The 21,924-nt window shown below is 35.2% G+C and overlaps 1 pseudogene; it reads right to left on the bottom strand.

Moving 5' to 3' along the window:
- Positions 1–268: 268 nt before the first annotated feature.
- On the bottom strand, positions 269–21,362 carry LOC124888985 (annotated as a pseudogene).
- Positions 21,363–21,924: the final 562 nt, after the last annotated feature.

Genomic DNA, 21,924 nt, shown 5'->3' with positions numbered 1-21,924 from the left:
ATAAATTATATTTCATGCTTTTTTTTTTAAAAAAAAAGAAAGAGTGAAAGTTGTTCCCTAAAAATCACATGTTGAAACATCACCTAGATTTAATTTCACAAAAATACTTGCGAATCTATTAGCTTCAGAGTAGTGATAGGCACTTTGCTCTGCCTAAAGATTTAAAAAGGGAAAATAATGAACAAACATGCAACGGGAAGTAAGGGAAAAAAAATTAGTGCGGGAAAATAATAACTTACATCTGTCGGAGCACAATTTATTTTAATCATCACATGACTTCGTTATCGATATATATTTCAGGGATATGAGCAATTTTTGACCAGTACTCTCCCTTGTCAAATTCTAGGAGTGGTTTGAGCAATGGGCAGTTGTAAATAGATAGTTTAGAGAGGGAGAAGGGCAGGGCTGTTTCGGGAAGTGATTGGAGTTGATGGCAATTGCTGATCTTTATACATTGAAGCGAAGTGAGGTGCCGAAGACCTTCAGTCGGTAATGAATGGAGCTCATCATAGTCAGATAAATATAGCTTAGAAAGACAGGAGGGAAGTCCTTGTTCCAGGAGTGACTGAACTTGAGGTAAATTACGAGTCCATAGAGATTCAAGATAGGTGAGGCTGTTGAGAACTTGGCTGCTTAATGTTTTCAGATTGTGTATGGTAAGCCTTTGAATAGAGCAAGGCAACTGTCAATTCTCACCGCCAACAATCTCTTGGTCAATGCCATTGTGGATGATGTACAACTCTCTGAGAGATGCGAGTCTTCGTAAACGCCACTCCTTTCGGCCCTTCATCAGTTTCTCGCAATCCCCGATCAAAATGCATTGTAAATTAAAGGGTAATCTAATACAAATATTGAATATACAAGTGATCGAGATAGCCAAAGACATCAAGAGAATTGAGCTTGAGTTGATTTGGAGTTTAATTAGTGGCTAGATTGTTTTTACTATTTCATTACTTATTGTCACAAAATTTGTTATAGTTGTAGCTGTTAGTTACTGTCACGGTAGTATTTTCAATTAGTAGTTAGTTAGAGGTAGTTACTCTCAATGGTATCAATAAATACTCTCATTTTTACTCTACACATTCATTGATTGATAATACAAAATTCTCTCTCCTTAAATCTCTCTTTTTCTCTAATTAGCTGAATTCTCAGAAATTTCATCCCTGATCAGCCATAGTTGTTCATCGAGCTTAGCTCATTGAACTGCAGTTTTTGTTTACCTGTATCAATCGGTATCAAATCCACTCATTTCTCGGCTCAACCAACTATGGTAGTTTGTGATAAAAACTCATACAAATCAAATGAGGAAGTCGATGGTAAGCTTTTTCAGATTCAAGATCGGTTACAGAAATTAATGGATGGAATGTCGAGCTTTTATGAAAGAAATGTTCAAGCTAATAAGGAACTTTTGGGAATAAAGGAAACCCTGGGATCATTGATGTCCAAGGAGAAATAAAAAGAGCAGGGAAGATCTGAATCTTCCATCATCATAAGTTGTCCAACTGGGATGCAAAATGAAGGTCGCAATAAGGATTTCCATGGAACTGAAAATTATGGTAATGGACAATTTTTTTTACTTGATTCTCAAAATTGGATTTCCCTTATTTTCCTGGTTGTGAATTGTGCACTTAGTTATACAAGGTTGATCAAGTCTTTTCTATGGAGGAAATTCCTTTTGAACAGAGGGTAAAGGTAACTTCCATCCATTTGGGTGGTGAAGCTATTGCATGGCATGAGTCGTATATGAACTCTAGAAATGTTGTTTTTGAAATCTCATAGACTGAGTATGTGTTAGCCCTAAATGAGAGATTTGGGGAGGGATTTGAAGACCCAATGAAGGTTTTGAAAATTTTGAGGCAAACTGGAAGTGTTAGAGAATATCAAGCAGAAATTTATTAGGGGGTTGAATCCGGAGTTGAATAAAGCAGTCAAGATTCAAGCACCCAAGACATTAACCCAAGCTTACAAGATTTCAAGGTTGCAGGAAGGGGTGTTTGAGGCTCGGGCTGGGTTTTAAGCAGGCTCAGAAGAGGGTTAATGCAATCTTACCAACTCCAAATCAGTTTAGGCCATCTAATTAACAGAAAAACTCTACATATCATCCTAATGTAGCTAAACCTAACAAGTTTAGAAGGCTCACTACTGCTAAAATAGATTCAAAAGGGGCTAAAGATCTGTGTTTCTATGATGAGAAGTATATGGTTGGACATAATTATAGGGCTAACAAATAGTTGTTTGTGGTAGAACTGATGAATGGGAATATTTCTAATGAATGGGAAGGACCTGAATTGATAGAAGAAGGTTTTGACATTTCTCAAGGTAATAAAAAACTGATGACCATCTCATTATAAGCTTTCAGTGGGGCTGTTGGATATCGGACAATTAGGGTTATTGGTTATCATGAAAAAAAACCTTTATAAGTCCCAATTGACACTGGAAGTACCCATAACTTCATTGACCAAGGGGTGGCCAAGAAGTTGGTTTACAATGCCAGTACTACAGCTGAACAATATGTTAGTATTGCTGATGGTAGACCAGTGCAAACTGCATCTGCTTGTAAGAATTTACAGCAATTGTTACATAGCACAACATTCTCTTCGAACTTTTTATTGTTACCCTGGGGTAATGTGGATATTATTTTAGGGGTGCAATGGTTAAGTACCCTTGGTAGGATTCTGTCTGACTTTAACAATAGGACAATAAAATTTATGTATCAGGGGAAGAGGCATGTGTTAAGAGGTTCTACTAATCAGCTTAAGTCCTTTAAGGCAATCTTATTGATCAAGAAGTTGAAATCTGAGGCCAACTGCTACATGATAGAGGTGGTTGATACTGTAATATCAGAGATATATTATCACAGCATATAGGCTACACAAGGTATAGACCTACATCCTGCATTATCTGCATTAGTGTAACAGTTTTCTATTATCTTTGAGCCACTTATTACATTACCTCTACATAGAGGTTTATTTGATCATAAGATACCACTTATTGAGTCCTCAGATCCAGTAAATAGAAAACCCTATAGATACCCTGGTGTGAAGAAAGATATCATAGAGAAACTGGTTCAGGAAATGTTAGATCAAGGTCTAATTTAACACAACTCTAGTCCTTATGCTTCTCTTGTTGTGTTGATAGGAAAAAAATATGGTAGCTGGAGGTTATGTATTGACTACAGGGAATAAAAATCATTTAACTATCAAAGATAAATTTCCCATTCCCATCATTGAAGATTTGCTATATGAATTACATAGAGCTTCTGTGTTCTCTAAGATAGACCTTAGAGTTGGTTACCACCAACTAAGAATGATTGAGAGTGATACTCATAAAATAACTTTCAAAACTCATGATGGTAACTATGAGTTCTTGGTTATGCCTTTTGGCCTGACAAATGCACCATCCTCATTCCAAAGCATAATGAATTTTGTCTTCAAACCATTACTAAGGAAATTAGTGTTATTCTTTGATGATATTTTAATCTTTAGTAATTCTATGTCTGCTCATACTAATAATATTAAGGTGGTGTTTGAACTTATGGTGAAGCATCAATTGTATGCCAAAATGGCTAAGTATGCATTTGGGGTGTCGAAAGTTGGGTATTTTGGCCATGTAATTAGTGCACAAGGTGTTTCTACTAATCCAAAGAAAATACTAGCCGTTCAGTAATGGCTAGTTCTTGTCAATCTTAAGCAGTTAAGAGGAATTCTTGGTCTTTCTAGTTACTATAGAAGATTCATAAAAGGTTTTGGTGTTATTTGTAGGACCTTACATGATCTACTTAAGAAAGAGGGGTTCTTGTGTCATGAAACTACTACTAAATCTTTTGAAGAACTCAAACAGGCACTAATTTTTGCTCCTGTTTTGGCTATGCCTAATTATAATCAGACCTTTGTGGTGAAGACAGATGATAGTGGCAAGGGTATAGGGGCTATATTAAAGCAAGAAGGGCATCCACTTGCTTATATTACCAAGTCCTTGGCACCCAAACATCATGCTATGAGTATTTATAATAGAGAGTTGTTAGCACTACTCTTTGCTATTTCAAAATGGTCTCATCATTTATTGGGAAGGCATTTCATTGTCAAAACTGATCAAAAATCTCTCAAGTATCTATTAAATCAACATATTCATACTGATTTCCAAGTGACCTATATCTTCAAGTTCATGACATTTGATTTTGCCATTAAATATAAGAAAGGGATGGAAAAAAAGTTGTTGATGCCTTGTCAGGAATCCTAGTGTTGTGTTCCTAGCCATTTCTATCTTAGGTCCTCATGGTTCACTCTTCGATCAAATTAAAAGATCTTGGACTATTGATCAACATTTGTAAGCTATTATTGGTAAGGTGTTGACTTCACCTTACAAATCTTTTACTTGGTTTCATAATTAGTTGAGATGGAAGGGCAGGTTGGTGGTTGGTAATGATGCTCAGCTTAGAAGGTCCATTATTTCTCTTTGGCATAAATCTACCCAAGGAGGACATTCTGGCATGGATGTCACTATTAAAAGACAACAATCACTATTTTATTGGAAATCACTAGTGCAAGACAATAGAGATTTTATTAACAAATGGGACATTTATCAAAGGCATAAGTATGATATCACTGCTAGTTCGGGTCTTTTACAACCTTTGCCAGTACCTGATAGTGTTTGTACAGACATTTGTTTGGATTTCATTAAGGTCTTGCCTAAATCTAATGGTAAGAAAGCAATATTAGTGGTAGTGGATAGATTAAGCAAGTATGGGCATTTCTTAGCTTTGTCTCACCCTTATATAGCCTAATCAGTGGCTCAATATTTCCTTGACAATGTCTTTAAGTTGCATGGCATGCCTCATATTGACTAGTGACAAAGATCTTATCTTCCTTAGTAATTTCTGGCAAAATTTGTTTAATTTGCAAGGTGTTTAATTGCAGAAATTCACTGCATACAATCCATAAATTGATGGACAAACAGAGGTGTTGAATAGAAAATTGTAGACTTACTTAAGGTGTTTTTGTTCTGACAAGCCTAACGAATGGTGCTCTTATTTACCCGGTTGAATGGTGGTACAATAACACTTATCATACCACTATCAAGTGTACCCCTTATGAGGTTTTGTATGGATAAATCCCTTATTCACCTTCCTTTGAGGCTACTAAAATGGTTGACAGGTCCTTGGTTGTTAGAGAGTCCATTATTCAATTGTTAAAAAATTTCATATTACTAGAGCTCAACAGAGAATGAGAGATACTGCTAATAAGCACAGGTCTAACATGTCATTTGTGGTAGGAGATTGAGTTAATTTGAAGCTTTAAGCTCACAGGCAAACTTCTATTATTGTAAGATCATTTCCTAAACTGGTAGCCAAATACTATAGACCTTATATTGTTGATTCTAAGATTGGTGTAGTGGCTTATAGGTTGTTACTTCCAGCAGTTGTCTTTATCCATCCTATTTATCATGCTTCCCAACTAAAAAGGTGTTTAGAGGTTCCCTCTAGTATCACTTATCCTTTTTTTTAGTTGCCAAGTCCATATTGTCCTATCCCTGAGGCTATTATTGATAGAAGACTTGTGAAGAGAGGTAATAAAGTTGTGGGATAAGTTTTGGTTAAATGGTCTGACCTTGATGAGACTCAAGCTACTTGGGAATTTGAGTCTGAGTTACAACATAGATTTCCTACATTCCATCCTTGAGGACCAAGTATTTCTTCAACAAGGGGGTATTGATACAATATTAAGAAAAATGTTCCATCTTCTCCAATCTTGAGGTCAAGAATGTTCTTTGCGGGGGAGGGATATAGATACAGGTATTAGATATACAAGTGATTGAGATAGTCAAAGAGATCAAGAGAATCGAGCTTGAGTTTATTTGGATTTTAATTAGTGGTTAGATTATCTTTACTATTTCATTACTTACTGTCACAAAATCTATTATAGTTGTAGCTGTCAGTTACTGTCATAGTAGCATTTCCAATTAGTAGTTAGTTAGAGGTAGGTACTCTTAATGGTGTCTATAAATACTCTTATTTGTACTCTACAGATTCATTGATTGATAATACAAAATTCTCTCTCCTTAAATCTCTCTTCTTCTCTAATTAGCTAAATTCTCGAAAGTTTTATCCCTGATCAGCCATAGTTGTTCATCGAGTAAAATATCCTGGGTTTTGACCCTTCGAAAATTTTTTAGAGTTCCATTCTCTGAACCCAATATGACTCATGGGTACGATCTGTATATTGGGATACGAGTGGTATGGTCCTGTCGTATGTTGACTAGGTTAGTTGGTGGAATGGTTTTAGTCACTAAAATGGGTATGACTTAGGGGTATGAGTTGTAAAGGCTTGGTACTCGTCATATCAAGGACTCATATGGTGGGAAGTGTTTGATCCTCCTGGTATTTCATTCTCCTAGGGATACGGGTCAAGGGTACGAATCATATATTGTGGTCACGACTTGGTTAGATGAGTCTTATACTGGACAGCATCTAATCTAAGGTTGAGTCTTGGGTACGAGTGGTGGGTACCGATCATATTGGGAGGGTATGACTCGTATGGGTCAGTCATATCCCTATGACAGAACTTTTAAAGGACTTATGTAGAGGTATTCTGGACATTTCCCTACTTACCCTAACTAGGACCCACAACTTCTAATATATTTAGGAGGTTATTTACTTTATTATTCTATTCATAAACAATTAGAAACTATTCCAAAACATCTCATAATTTTTTTCAAAAGTTTTTGGGGCAAGAAGGTTAGGGTTTCATGTTAAGGATTGCTTGGGGGCTTTCTTTGATGATTTCTTTCCGTCTATTATTTGGTATAAGGCATGATTCTTTTCCCTCATTGTAATTTCAACTAAAGGCATGGTTTATATGATTTATTTCATGGTTTTACTATTTCATGATTATGGTTTTCAATTATTATTTGTGGATTTTGATGTTAAATGCTTGGTTATGGTTTCCTATGGTTTTAATTATGCTTTTATATGGATTGATGGTGGTTTTGGACAATTGGATTGTATGGTAATGGTTTAATGGTCTTTGGAATTGGTTTTGGTTATATTATGCCCTCAATGTCTTTGATAAAATACTTATAAAGATATAGTCATTGCATTGACTTCTTTTAATGGAACTCTTGCATGTTTTAAACTCGGTAAAGGAACTATACATGGTTTAAATAGTTTGAAAAGGCTAAAGTCTAAATGGTTATGCTTGTAGAGAACATAAGTCTCCCAAGAGGTTTAATATGGTATATGGAAGGGCACTTGAAAGTCCCCCTAACCTAAATGACTTGAGTATGAATATTACTTGCAAGTAATTGGGTGGTATGATGATACCACTAATATTGGCCTTGGTTAGTAAATGAATAATGGTTTGGTTATTTGAAATTAGTTTTAATTGGGCATTAATGGTGGGGTGTGTAGCAAAGCCGTGGAAGGTGGCGGTCCCGGATGGACCAAAATTGGAAACTTGTATTTGCCGATATGAGGATTGCTCTTAGTGGACCGTGTGCATGATGTTACACTATTGGGAGATGTACTAGTCATCCCATTGGATACTTCCCTGGTCGTGCTGCTACACGCACCGAGGCCCTTTCAGCAAGGGGAGCTGAACCTATATTGCCCGTGGATGGTTTAGGATGGCCAAGCTACCGAGCCCAGGTAATGGTTTTCAATGCATACTAAACTTGGTTCCCTTTCCCAACACTTATATATGTATGGTTGTATGCATTATGGATGGGTTTACTTGGTTTTATAACTGGCATTATTTTATCCTTATCCCGAGATTCATGCTAACGGTCACTCGCTAACCCCATCTACTGGCAATTGTATACCTATGCTATTCAGGAATCAGCTATTCCACTCCTTCTGTTTAGAATGCAGATTCGGTATTAGCACTTGGACTAAAGTGGTAAGCTTTTATCCTTTCGGAAGACATCATTTCATGTTATGGATATTCTTATACACTTTTATTTTATTTTGGATATTAGTTTTGGCCATGGTTTGGGGCATGTCCCAACCAAATTTGCTTACTCTTTTGGATAGAGGCTTTGTGGCACTTCTAGGGGTTGGTATAGGTGGGATCTATATTTGTGTTTGCCTTGGCATCGGTATTAGTGTTGGGGCTTACACCCTTGTACGATATTGTTGGTTGTTCCGTCCTATTACATTTTGGGATTAATTATATTAAATCTTTGTATTCTCTTTGGTTATGGCCTGGTTTACGGCCTATGGTTTGGTTTGGTATGGTTGGTCGGTTGGTGTGATATGGTTGGACTTAGTCACGATTACGACCCTATCCCAGAGTCTTAATGAGAACATTTATGCTATCTTGTTATGTGTTTGAAATTTAATCCATCTAAGAACGAATATAGGTGGTTGGGTTGGGTAACAAGGGGCAGTCCCTGATCCTAGTTGGACTTGCGATGCTCATTATGATAAGGCCCGGGGGTCGGGTTTTGTCATTGCGCTTAGCTCCTTGAACTACAGTTTTCCTTTACGTGTATCACAATCCTCCATCAGTAAAGGACTCTATTTCTGGATAATTCTATAGTTGCAGTTCCTTAAGAGATGGAAGGAGATCCTGCATAAGTTCTGGTAGTCGCTTCAGCTCTGTGCATCCGCAAATACTCCATGATATCATCTAGGTCCCATATGCCACCGAAAGTATTTCAACATTCTCACAAAACATAATATCGGGTGTTTCAGTCCCATTAGGAATTAAAAACCTAGTAAGGTTTTGGCATCTCCATACATACAAATAGCGTGCTCTTGGGACCAACTCAACTGATGACATATAATCACATTCCTCCAGCTTCAATTGCTTTAGAAATGTGTTAGAAATCATCTTACTACTATCTAATGCCTCCAATTTTAGTTTCCAGCAACAACATATCGTTATTATCTTCAAGGTATTCGGCAGACTGCTTGTAGGCAAAAAGGAAAGAGAACAACAACCACTAATAGATAATTCCTCAATTTTCTTCATTCCCTCAAGTTGGGATATAAACAGTTCAGCTTCATAAAAAGCAACCTTAGGAGAATCAACAACTTCAAACCATTTTAAACTTGAAAGTTGGATGGGTGCCTCCAACTTGAGTTTAGGATACCTTGAAATTATCAATTCTGTCAGAGAACAAAGATTTTCAGGAAACATCCCCATCAACTTGGGGTAATCATCAATTCAAAGATTCTGAAGTGCAGAAAACTCTCAGTTTCTAGTACGTGTCACTGCTTCTACTCAGGTATTTTTGAAAATTCAAGTTTCTCAATAGAGTAAAAAGGATTTTTGGAGGATAGACTACCATAGAATTCTTCCGTTACCTCTATTATTTGATGCATCTCTCTAATGAAAAGGAATTTCAAAGAAGAAAGTTATCTTAGTGCCTGACAAGGAAAAACAGTCCTTGCAGTTACTAAGAGACAATTGTACTAGCAGCTTAAGAAATGAATGATCAACTAGCCAATTTGGAAATTGTGTCCCTTTATATCTGGAGATTTGAAGTTCTTTTATATTTGTGTGTGGGCGTAGCCCATCAAGTATGTCTCTTTCAGTTTGTGAATTGTCAACATCACTTTCACTCCACTCCAACGATAAATTTTCAGCATGAATCTTCACTCTCATCTTTGCCTTCTGAGCATCCCTTCAATCAACCGCATTTTGCAACTCTAAAATTGATAGATATCCTTACAATTTATGTAGCTCAACCAAATCTTCCATTCTCAAACCACCTAGGAGAAACTTAGCTCCAACTAGCACTTTGAGGTTTTTTAACTTGCTCAGATGTAGCAGCATATTCAAGTGAAAAGGGTTGCTTATGTCAAGGTGCCGCAAGTTGATTAGCTTTTCCATATGCAGTGGTAACTTTTCAATATATCTATAAGAAGATAAGAGAAGTGTCTCCAAGTTATACAATGCACAGATAGAATCGGGCAACTTTTTAATCTGTCTGAGAAAAATCCAAAAATCTCAGAAGCTATAATTTGATAAACAAGCCATTTGGCAGCTCTACAATCCGATAACCTGACAATGATAATTCCCTTAAGGATGTTATTCTTGGAAATATGTTATGCAACACCCTCTTGCTTAGCAAAGGGAGGCAGAAAAGGTACTCGAAAAAAATTGGAAGTAATGTCCTCAGCTACTCTAACTTAGAGAGCGGTTTCAATTTCTCAAAGTCACTACCTTTCCCCATTGCATACGACATATGTCGACTTTGTTCCAACATATGAGGTCCTTGGCACTCTTCCAACCTGATACAAAGTTTTGAAGATGTAATTTGGGCCAAATCATTGACAAGATCATACATTAAGAATTTTCTTCTATCTCTTTCAGAAGATTCTAGGACCCTTTCGAATAATGATCATGATCTCAACTCACTACAGTATTGGTTACCGGAATGCAACTGTTGTACAGGACCATTAGCAATCCATAAGTTAATGGCTTGCTCTTTGCTAAATTGATAATCTTTAGGATATATAGCACCAAAAACAAAACATTGATTCAAATGTGCAGGAAGATCATTGTATCTCAATATCAACGCTGGTAATATACTATTCAAACGATGTACCACCTCTCATATTTCACTTCTTAAAATATTTGTCCACTCATCCACCTCTGATTTGGTGTATAAATACCAGCAATTGCCTTTAGAGCTAAAGGCAATCCTTTACACTTGTCTGTAATTTGTTTTCCGACCTCTTCAAGTTCGGGATGTTCCTCCGAAGGATCCCTATTTTCTAATGAATGTCGTCTGAATAAAGCCTAAGAGGATTTATTAGACAAAATCTCCACATTGATTATCCCACTACCCATCATCAAGGCAACACTCGCTTTACGTGTCCTCACAATGATCTTACTTCCAATACCTCCTTGAACAAAAATATTCCTTAAGTCATCCCACTCGTTATAGTTATTATTCCACACATTATCCAGAACAATGAGAAACCTTTTTCCATTTAGTTTTTCCTTCAATTTGACTGGTAGCCGATTAAGATTATTGCCAAGTCAAATGAGTCAAGTTCTTGAAGTAACCCTTTAGATATTTTGCAAGCATCATATAGCTCAAACACACAGATTTAAGCTTTCAATCCAAAATGGCCTTTCACCTTCTCATCATTGTAAGAAGCTTTAGTAAGTGTTGTCTTGCCCATGCCCTCCATTCCAACAATAGGGACAACATGCAAATTTTTTTCACTTGCCTCATTAGATGTTAAACGGTCAATCAATTTCTTTTTTTCATTCTTTCTACTAAAGACATCTGGTTCATCAACCACATAAGTTTAAGGTGTTCTTGTTTCTTGTTTAGTTGAAGTAAAATTCTCTTTTAAGCCAAGGAGACCAATTTGCTTTAGCAAATCCTCCAATGTTTCAATGGTGTCTTCTAAATTCTCCTTTATGTTAGGTTGAGGCCACTTACTTGTTGGTTTCTTTTTTCTACATGATTATGTGACTTGTTTAAACTCCTTCATATGTGTTGAATTCCATAATTATTTATTTTTTATTTAATTATGCCTTTGTAAATAACATGCTAATGAGGGTCTAAAACCATGTCCATAAATCTACGAGATCTATCAATGATCCTAGGAGCAATCCATGCATGACCTACAATAATAGTCTATGGTAGAACATATGAATTGATGGACCCTCAAAGCACAAGTATATTTTTTACTTAATTATTTTATTTTTAAACATGTTACTGAGGGTCCATCGATTATGAGTATCTACGGTAGACTTTTATATCTTGTTGAGGATTGACATAGGTAAATATCGATGACAGTCTAGGAAGTATCACCAATAGTTGAAAAAGCATAATTACTATTCCAACGGTAACGAACGGCTAATTTTGTACTCCTTAAATGTTAACACTTCTTTTTTACTTCATATATAAAGTCCTCAATTCCTCATTATTTTATTTCCTCCACTTTATTTTTATTTTAAAATTCTACAATGTCTCAAGCATCTTAAACATCCAATTCAAAAAAGACTCTAATTTGTCATTGTAGAAATGCAGTTGTCTAAAGGACGTCACATATGGACTCAAATTCAGGTCACACATTTTATAATTGTGCAATTGCAAAGGTAAGTCATATTTGTTTTGTTTTAAAATTAAGTAAATCATTATGTAATTATTAATTTTTTCTAGGATAATGGCGAATACTCATTTTTTAAATGGCTTGATGAGATATCACCCCAAGCAGTCCATCAACGGTGAGTTCGGGACCCGAGACATCAAATTTTCATGGCGTGAAAAAATTTAATCTACTATGAAGGCTCCAAAAATACGAAAAAAATAGATATTTTCTCATAACTTTGTTCAAAAAAGCCAAAGATCAGAGGGATTGAATGTATTGCTACAAGACACCCAAATTGAGAGGAATCAACTAAAATAAAAGTTGATTTTGGCCGAAGAAAGGAAAAATGACCTAAAAATGATGTTGGTATAATGCTAGTATTCATCATTTGGACAAGAGTACCATGGATGTAGTGAGATTGAATACATAAAAATATTTCTATTTTTCTAGAATGTTAATACTGTTGTTCATAGAATCATAGTTGATGAAACTACACATCAACTTAAAATCGAGTAGCATGGCAATGATAGACTATGCTAGCAGCATACGAAAGATTAAATATATATTCTATGATATCAATCATACACTGTATTAGTTATGAAAACACAAAATGCATATTCAAATTCCATGCAACAATATAGTTTGATAAAAACAGATTCAGTGCTGAATCCTAACAACTTTCATAAAATAAAAAAATATTTGTCATATCATTCTGACAATCATTCAATTCCCTTGTTTCTCAAATAAAAAATAGTATTAAACATTAACATTATTAGCATTCAAATGTATTTTTTCTTATCATCACAAATGTTATCGTTGATCGATACCCATGACCACATCTTTTCTGCTTACTTCTTCTTTTTCTTCTTTCTGTTCATCTTTTTTGTCTTCTCCTTCTTCTTTGTTTGTTGCTTCTTCCTTTCCTTCTTCATTTATTTTGACTAATTCTTCAATATTTTTGTTAGTTTTTCTTTCTCACCTTTTTCTTCTCCTTTCTCAACATCTGGTATTGCTTCTTTCTCAGCTTCGTTTTCACCTGCTGCTTCTTTCTCACCTTCTTCTTCTTCTTCATCTTCTGCTGCTTCTTTTTTAGCTTCTTCTTCTTTCTCACTTCCTCTTCTTCATCTGCTGCTGCTTTTTTCAGTTTCTTCTTCACTCTTATCTTTTTTCATTTCTTCTTCATCATTCTTTTCTTCTTCTTTTTTCCTCTTCTTCCACAACAGTGACCAACTTATTTATTTTACTCATTTTTTCTTCCACTTCATCAAGGTCCATATGTACTATATCATATTATAAAGTGTTACTAATATTTACAGGTGAAAATTCATTAACTACACTAATTATTAAATGAAGTTACCTCGCTCATGTTGTTGCTCATCCTTTTCTTTTTTCTTCAGCCTTTTTTCTTTGATATAGGCAGCAATATACAATACGGCTTCCTTGAGTATAGAAACACGCTTATGCAGATTCCCATCGACAGAGGTGTCTAGTATAACTTTTAAGGAGTTTGGAGAAGCATCATCACCAATGCGTACTCTAATGGGGTTACCACACAAATCCCTGTCATCATCATTGTCCCTGTTTAAAGTAAGCAGTCATCCTTTGTAAATCTTTCTTCAAGCCATCAAAGAAGTTATTCTTCACCTTGTCCATATATGACTTAAACTTAACCATTTAATCCATCTTCATCTCATGAACAATAGGGATGATGTACGGGTGCAGGTTCTATAAAATAATTAATTAATAATTACATAACAGTTAATACAATAGTAGTATTATTGCATAATAAGAAAATAAGTTCATACCTCGGTAATTTTTCCTTTATACTTGAATAGTCGCCTTCAATTATCTTGTCACTTTTTGTGGTATGCCATCTGAGGATGCGAGGAATAAGAAAGGGCTCGTCCATTGATTTTCCAGTAAATTTTTCAAGATGAGGAAAGGCCTCGTAGATTCGATCTATAATCAATACAGTAGTAAAAAAATGACTTAGAGTCTATGACAGAGTAAAAATAAAACAAAATCTATGATACTGACTAAAGGGTTGATGGTAGATACTGTGAATGCCCAAGGAAATTCGAATAGAGCATAGGATGCCTTCTGCTTCTCATCAAATACTTTTCTTTTCTTCTTTAGGTTAGTTTTCTTCTTTAGATAGTCCATGGTCAATTGAAATGTCTCTTTTCCCCACGGATAACTCTTGAAGAAACTCAAAAAATCCACCATCCGAATCAGTTTTATGTCGATAACTTTCGTCAAATCTTTTACAAGCAACTTGGTGTGCAAGAATCATAGTAAACAACACTTAAAATTCTGATCCTCATTTAACTTATTCCTTCTAATAAACTGTAACAAGTTGACCGACGTGATGTTTTTATTTTTCGTCACCTTAAAGCAAAAATGCTCCTCCTTCTCTAACACCTTCTTTAATTCTGATTCACTAGGGTATGATGAGCAGTTCCACCTGTGACCAAACAAGACTTCTTTAAACCAAAACAATCAGGCTTATTGTTCACACAAAATCACATCTCATGAAACTTCTTATCATTCTTAACACGTCGCAACAACAAATAATGAACCATCTGCTTATTGAATTTAAGATGTTGCGGCATTTTTGTCAAGTGTTCAAAATAGGACTACTTGAATCTTTTCTTCAAATTTTGGTCAATAATAATTTACATAAATTCTCGGTATGTAGTCATCATTGATCTAATCGATATCTTCGTCGGGAAAGTTCTAACCTCGTCCATTAAAGTTCGAAGGTCATACCGCTCAACGGAAATGTACCTTGAACAAAATAGCGCGGACAAGGAATCATTATCACCATCAACACTATTTTTTCCACTATCTTCACTACCACTACACTCAACAACATCATCACTAGACTCATAGACATATCTATTTATCTCCTTTATGGACTACGAATCTGATTTTGATCTTCCGCTTCAGTTTTCTTCCTTTTAGAGGCATTTTCAACTGCGTCATTTTTTTCTATTACTAGAAAAAAAACAAGACGCGGTACCAACTGTGCATTTAACACCAACTTTAGCTTTACTCATTTTTTAACTAAATCTAGATCTAAAAATAATTTTGCCATTGTCAATTTATAGACCACAAGTCTACTAACAGAAATAATTCAATGCTTAAATGAAAAAGTCAAAATAACTAAGAATTACCCCAGCATTAAATAATTCACTACACAAAATACCAGAGCTGAACCAAAATCCAACAGCGTGATGAACAAAAAATCTTCCGTCAAATAAGAGGTATCTAAACTCAACTATTACGACAAATCAAACTACTTAGCTATAATTTTTTCAGTTTTCACTATTTAATAGATCAAATTTAAAAGAATTTCATACACCTAAAAGTTATTTCAACCTAGGCATTGTTAATTCATAGACCACGAGTCTACAAGCAGAAACAAACAGAAACAGGTCACTTCTCAATTCAAATAGCCAAAATAACTCAGAAATTTACAATTATCCCACCATTCAAAACTGCAGTGCTAAAAAAATACTAGAACAAAGCAAAACTCCTTAACAAAAATTTCAAAATCCAACATCATGATCGATGAAAAATTCTGTCAAAATTGCCAAATCAAAACTCAACCATTGCTACGGAATCAAACTAATTACCTATAAAATTATCATATTTTAACTATTTAATCAACCACAATCGGATTTTTTTTTTACACTACATCACTACTAAATGAACAACAATTAACTCTGCTAAAATGAATCTACAAATAATCGAAACTTGATTCGAACTTACCTTACAACACAAAAACGAGCCCTTTGCTGCTAGAGAAGAAGGAAAAACAAAAATGGCATTTGGGAGAAATTTCTTAGGAGTAGCGTGAGTTTGAGAAGTTGAAAAGGAAAAAGAGAAGAGGTTTTATTTAATATTGGAAGAAGTAAAGGGCACGTATAGTTTATTAAATTCTCAAAGTTTTAAAAATGATGAAAAAGCCCCTTGGTCCACGTAAGAACCCCTATTTTTGGACCATAACTCTAAAAATCAAATAGAAAAGAAATTTAGTCGGTATTTGACAAAATAAGTGTAAAAAGTGGGCATAATCCCAATTATTCCCACAACACCACATCTAACCTCTCTACCCCACAAAGATAGGGATAAGGTCTGTGACACCCTACCCTTCCTATTGTATGTTGTGGGCTCTCAGCCACTGAGCTCCACCAGTGGAACCAGGTAGCATTTTCCCTGGCATGCTTGACCTTGATTGTGAATTCTTTATCCAAGAAGGATAATAATATTTGAAGGAGAGAGGCATATTTAAAACCTAACTCCACTTAAGATAAACATTTATGATTTTCTTCTAGCTGACCTGACAGTAAAAGTTAAAACTCAATTTTTTTTCTCACTTCAGTTAGTTGGTTTACACTAAAGCTATTATGCAGATTGTATGGTGTCCGAAGGAGACCATTATCAAAACGGTAGAAGAATACCAACTCAGATAGGATTTGAATATTTTGTTACTCCTATAGGATTTTGTCCATTAATTAACATTAACCTAAACTATGTTGCCACTTCTTTTGTAATTCTTTGCCAATAAATCCCACTTTTAAATCTTAACATGACTTGCAATAGACTTTCTACAATATCGAATGGTTCCTTTGATGTATATGTTTTCTGTGGATAGGGAGACTGATGGAGTTTTAGTGTAGACATGTAATTTTGACCCTCCCCGATATCATTTTTACTCATTTACCCGCCTTACCATTCACCTTCATCTATGTGATAAATTTCATACAATAACAAATCCAACAAATTCTTAACAACTTTTAACACCTCATCCTAACAAAAATAACAACCTACCATAACAACCTTGACACATCACACCCCTACCCCCACCTCCACCAAACTATGCTACCCCCATACCCACATACCACATCCCACGTGCCTCTACTCACCCCCCTTAATTACATTTTTTACCTAACCTCACAACAAAATTCACAATTTTTTCATTCCATAGAACTCACGCACACACAATTCTCTATACTCACCCCTCATATAATACACTGATATACTCACAGCAAACACACTAACAATTCAAAGAGAATTCACTTTCATACCAACAACGCACCCACCATTAAAATATACACAGTTACGCATATACTCACCACACTGATGGCGCACATCCTACACACACTCCTCTTCTATTCTATGCTCACATCACACATACCTAATAGGATAGAGAATTAAGAGAGCAGAGAGTGAACTGCGGGAGAAGATCAGAAATAGAGAGAGACGAGGGAGAGCAATGATCGGAAAAGGAGCAAAACAGATCGTTCGGCTCTTTTCGGCGAAGTGTTTCACCGAAATTATTGCTTAATTGCAAAAAAAAAGTCAAAAAATTATCGGACTTGACAGAAAAGGAGAGAAAAGGGAATCCTCAGTTGTCTTTGAATTTTTTGGTGAGTTTTCTCGCTGGAGTCCAAAATCCCAACCCCCGCTTCCAAAGCTCATCTGAAACCAGTGAAAAATGGCTAAACCCAAACTTGATTTTCTAATTTTGGTGATAATTTGCCAGAAATTGCTATAGCTCCTACAGATAGCAAAATTTGTTGTCAAACGGTTTATAAATTCTGGTTGTCGTCGATTTTTTGGTTGTTTTGTTTGGAAATACCGAGTTGGCGAATTCGTGTTGAGATCCTGGATCGAGTTGTGAATTTAGTTTTAGTCCATTGGCAGCATCAACAATTTGGAGTCGAAATAAATTTGAGGTCTATTTTTTATCTCTTTCTTCATAATTATGTGATTTTTGCGTGAATGATGGTGTGAATTGTTGTTTGTGTTGGTTCGGTATTTGATTTTCGTTATTATGGATTGCATGGTGGAATAATTTTTTGTTTGTGTTTAGAATTAAATCTGTGAGAGGAAATGGAAAATTAGTGAAATGAATGTAATTGCCCTTTTGCGTCATTGATTGATTATTTGATTTAAAATTAACATTGAGTGGATAGAACCTGATAATATCATGCTTTAGGTCAAGAATTAATAGGCAAATGGTAGGTTGGGTAGGCAAAACTTAGGAATGATGGATTGTTAAATATTTGAATGTTTGGTGAATGATTGTTGTTTTAGCGCATTCGAATTCATTGTACCCATTTGGCCAAAGAATGCCCCGAGAAAAATTGTATTTATTCACTGGGGAATGCCCCAATGTATCTTGTACACGAAGGACGTTCGTGGTGAAGCCCCGAGGCATCGGGTAAAGCATATTATAGGATAGATAGAATAGTTTAGGTTTTATCTTCAGCTTTCTTCATTTCGGTTTGTAATAATCGGACTAGACATTAACTTTTGAATTTTTGTTTGTTTGGTTTGTTCATTTTATGTGTTTTGTGGTTTATTCACTTCATAGTGCTAAATTATCTGATATACTGTACGAAGCTACAGTGGTGGAACCACAAGATCAAAGGGTGTCTAACACCTTCTCCTCGATCAACAGAATTCCTTAATCGAAATCTCTATTCGCGGATCAATTTAAAAGAGTTCAAATAGTTTTGGAAAAGGATTTTCAAAGGTGACTTGGCACACCAGATTTATTCTAAGTGGCGACTCTGAGTTTTGATTGTTAAAAGTCCTTTTCGAAACAAGTTATTTTATTTTTATCACTTAATAATAAAAACCCTTTTCGAATATTAAAATATAATATATTTTTTTGTTAAAACGGGGGTGTGACAACTTTGGCGACTTTGGTGGGGACTTTTTAAAATTCGAGCTTATTTTTTGAGTTAATCAGCTTAGTGTGACACAATGGGTGTATAGACACTTTGTTTGTGTTATTGCTTTATCATTGTTGGATGTGTATGTGCTACGTGTTGATAGTTTTTCTTATATGTTACCTCTTTATACCTAGCATCATATGCATTACCCTGAGTCATTTCTTTCACAATAAGTCCCAGAGTATACGTCATGTACACAAACTCTAGTTGAGTCATCTTTATTTTAGGAGGGGTAGACATCAGACATATGGAGTGGGTGGAAAGCTATCGCATCCACTATCGACTATACGCTCTCCCAAAAAGCCTTGTTAATAGACCCCAGCTTAGGTCAGCCTTCTGGTCATGCTTATCTTCATCATATTAAGACCTAGTGGGACTCATTTGGTCCTTTGTAGGAGACTCACTCTTTGAGGATAACAGGATCTTTTGACAAACTGATTTGGGAAAAAACATGTACTAGAATTAATGGAGTGTGTGTTTAGGAAAGGAACAAAAGAAAGAGAAAAAGAGTTTTGCAGTTTTAGAGTTCTTTATGGCTTTCGTTTTTCACAATCCAAAAATTCAAAAAGATTTTTTTTACCTTTTGCAATTATTTTATCAAAAAAAAAAAATTAAAAACATTGAAAAGATTTTCCTTTCTCTCCTTTGGCAAGCATTTATAATTTAAAATTTTCAAAAAGATTTTTTTAATAGGCATTTTTTATAAAGAAAATTCAAAAAGATGGTAGAAATTTTGTACATTTCATATAACGAAAATACCAAAAAGACTTTTTCTTTTATAGTTGTTGCTGTCAGTTTTATGTGAAGTCTCAAATTGAAAAACCCAAAAAAGATTTTATTGACTCTTTTCATCATTTGTCTTTGGTCGTGTCTCTCAAGTCAAGGTTTAGTTTACCATTTAATCCTTAACTATCCAATCTGGATGAACTACGCACACCTGATTCTCTTCTCTCGGGAGTAAGATACGTAGGCAGCCCTTCTAGGGTTCGGTGATCTTATTTAAAAAAATGCAAAAAGATTTTCTTCACTCTTCATTTAGAGTAGATGTTTCATATACATCTTCAAAAGAAAACTACAAAAAGATTTTCCTTTAATAGGTTCAAGTTTCATTTTCATATGAAATGCAAAATCGAAAATCCAAAAAAGATTTTCTTTGGTAATCATATGTTTTACTTTGTATAGGAATCTGAAAAATTCAAAAAAGATTTTCTTCACTATTCATTTAGAGTAGGAGTTCATATACATCTTTAAAAGAAAATCACAAAAAGATTTTCCTTTAATATCTTCAAGTTTCATTGTCGTATGAAATTAAAAATCAAAAATCCAAAAGATTCTTTTTTGATAATCATAGGTTTCATTTTGTATAGGAATTTTAAAGCTAAAAAAATTCAAAATTTTTTTTGTCAATTCTTTTAACAATTTGTCATTTTCGTTTCTTCTTAACGTTTCAAGAAAAAGAAAAAGAAAGAGAGTTGATTGGTCATTTTGTGGACAAACTGCACGAACTACACATACCTGATTCTCCTCTCTCGGGAGTGAGATACGTAGGCACCCTTCTTGAGTTCGGTGATCTTTTAAAAAAAAATGAGAAAAGATTTTGAGAAAGTGTTGAACTCTAATGCATTTGTTATCTCTTGTTCAATTAGTTTAAGGTGGTTGATTTGTGATATTTTGGCTGGTCCTCCACATCACACCAAGTCTAGGAAAGAGAGAGTCATGTCCAGCAAGAATATAGAGAGTGTGATCATGGTCAGACAAAAAGTTAGGAAAATGAGAGTTTAAAGTAAGAGATTGTAAGGTTGAGGCAACAAATGATGAAAATGTATCGAGCTTGGGCCAGTGGGTTGCCTCCTCATCTCTTCCCCACTATTAACCCGCGAATACCTTGATTTTTTCATAAAAATTGCAAAGTCAGTTTTCTACTATTATTGATGCACCACAATATGCCTCAAAATTCACTCTAAGTCAAAAACATCCCAATGCTTTTTGTCCAACGATTGTGCTTCCCTAATATGCGAGTGAGTCAATGTTTAATACTCTTGATGATCGTTACTATGCTCTCGAGCCTACATTTAAGTTAATGGGACCACCAAAATTTCTTACCAAGAAGCCTGGCATGCCAGAAGAGCAAGAGAAAATGACTGGGAAAATGAAGAGTGCAGAAAAGGTTATGAAAAATTCTTTAGGACTTACGAATTATGAAGATGTTTCATATAAGAACTGGAGTATGTATTCAAGTGTTAACCTCCTCCTTAACTTTGAGGTATCAGAATTTAAGGATCATGATGGGTACGAGGATTCTGTAAAATACTTGGGATGATATTACAATCAATTAAAGGGAATTAAAGGAAAGAAGAAGGAGAACGGTGCTATTATTATGTTGGGGCCATAATAGAGCTAAAGAGGGACAACTCAACAATACCGTCAGCCTCAACCCCAAGACTATACATCAGATCTGCATGCTCACCTGCAATAAGGTTCCTCTTTGCAAAATCTAAGATATTCCATTCCAGTTCCTCAGTATCCTTTGAAAAATGTACAACAATATACTCATCCATCTTCTTATCCATAATGGCATGCATCGGTCCCTCAACATCACCCTCAACCCCCACATATTTACCAAAGAACTGCTAAGTCCAAGTTTCAACTGAGGCTGGAGTTTGCAAAGAGGAGGAAGTCAAAGGATGATTTTACACCAATTGGGGAGTCATATACCAATTATTCCAGAGAAAGTTGGGCATGATCACTCCTCTCCTTAGGTGTACTCCTGACCTACATTAAAGAAATTTTGATCCTCATATACGATGTGTATATCATTCTAATGTTCAGGGTCACAGTATCAAAGATTATCATGCTTTGAAAATAGAAATAGAAAAGATGATTCAAGATAAATCAATTATGGTGCAGAACATTGACAGTAGTAAAAGCTCTAGTCACGCTAATGTGCAAACCAGTGACTAAGATATCAGACTCAGCAATTGAGATAACACTTCTCCTTACTAGAAAAGGTTTTGGTAGCTTGTTTTATTTTATTTTCTGTTATACGAATTATTTTAGGGTTTAGTTTGGGATCTATCTTGTTTTGTCCTTTTTTCATTTTTGTTCAAACCCTTCTATCTT

This window comes from Capsicum annuum, chromosome 11 (assembly GCF_002878395.1).
Source record: "Capsicum annuum cultivar UCD-10X-F1 chromosome 11, UCD10Xv1.1, whole genome shotgun sequence".
NCBI classification, from domain to species: Eukaryota; Viridiplantae; Streptophyta; class Magnoliopsida; order Solanales; family Solanaceae; genus Capsicum; species Capsicum annuum.
Note: the sequence above shows the minus strand (reverse complement) of the source record. Positions and strands in the feature narration are given on the sequence as shown.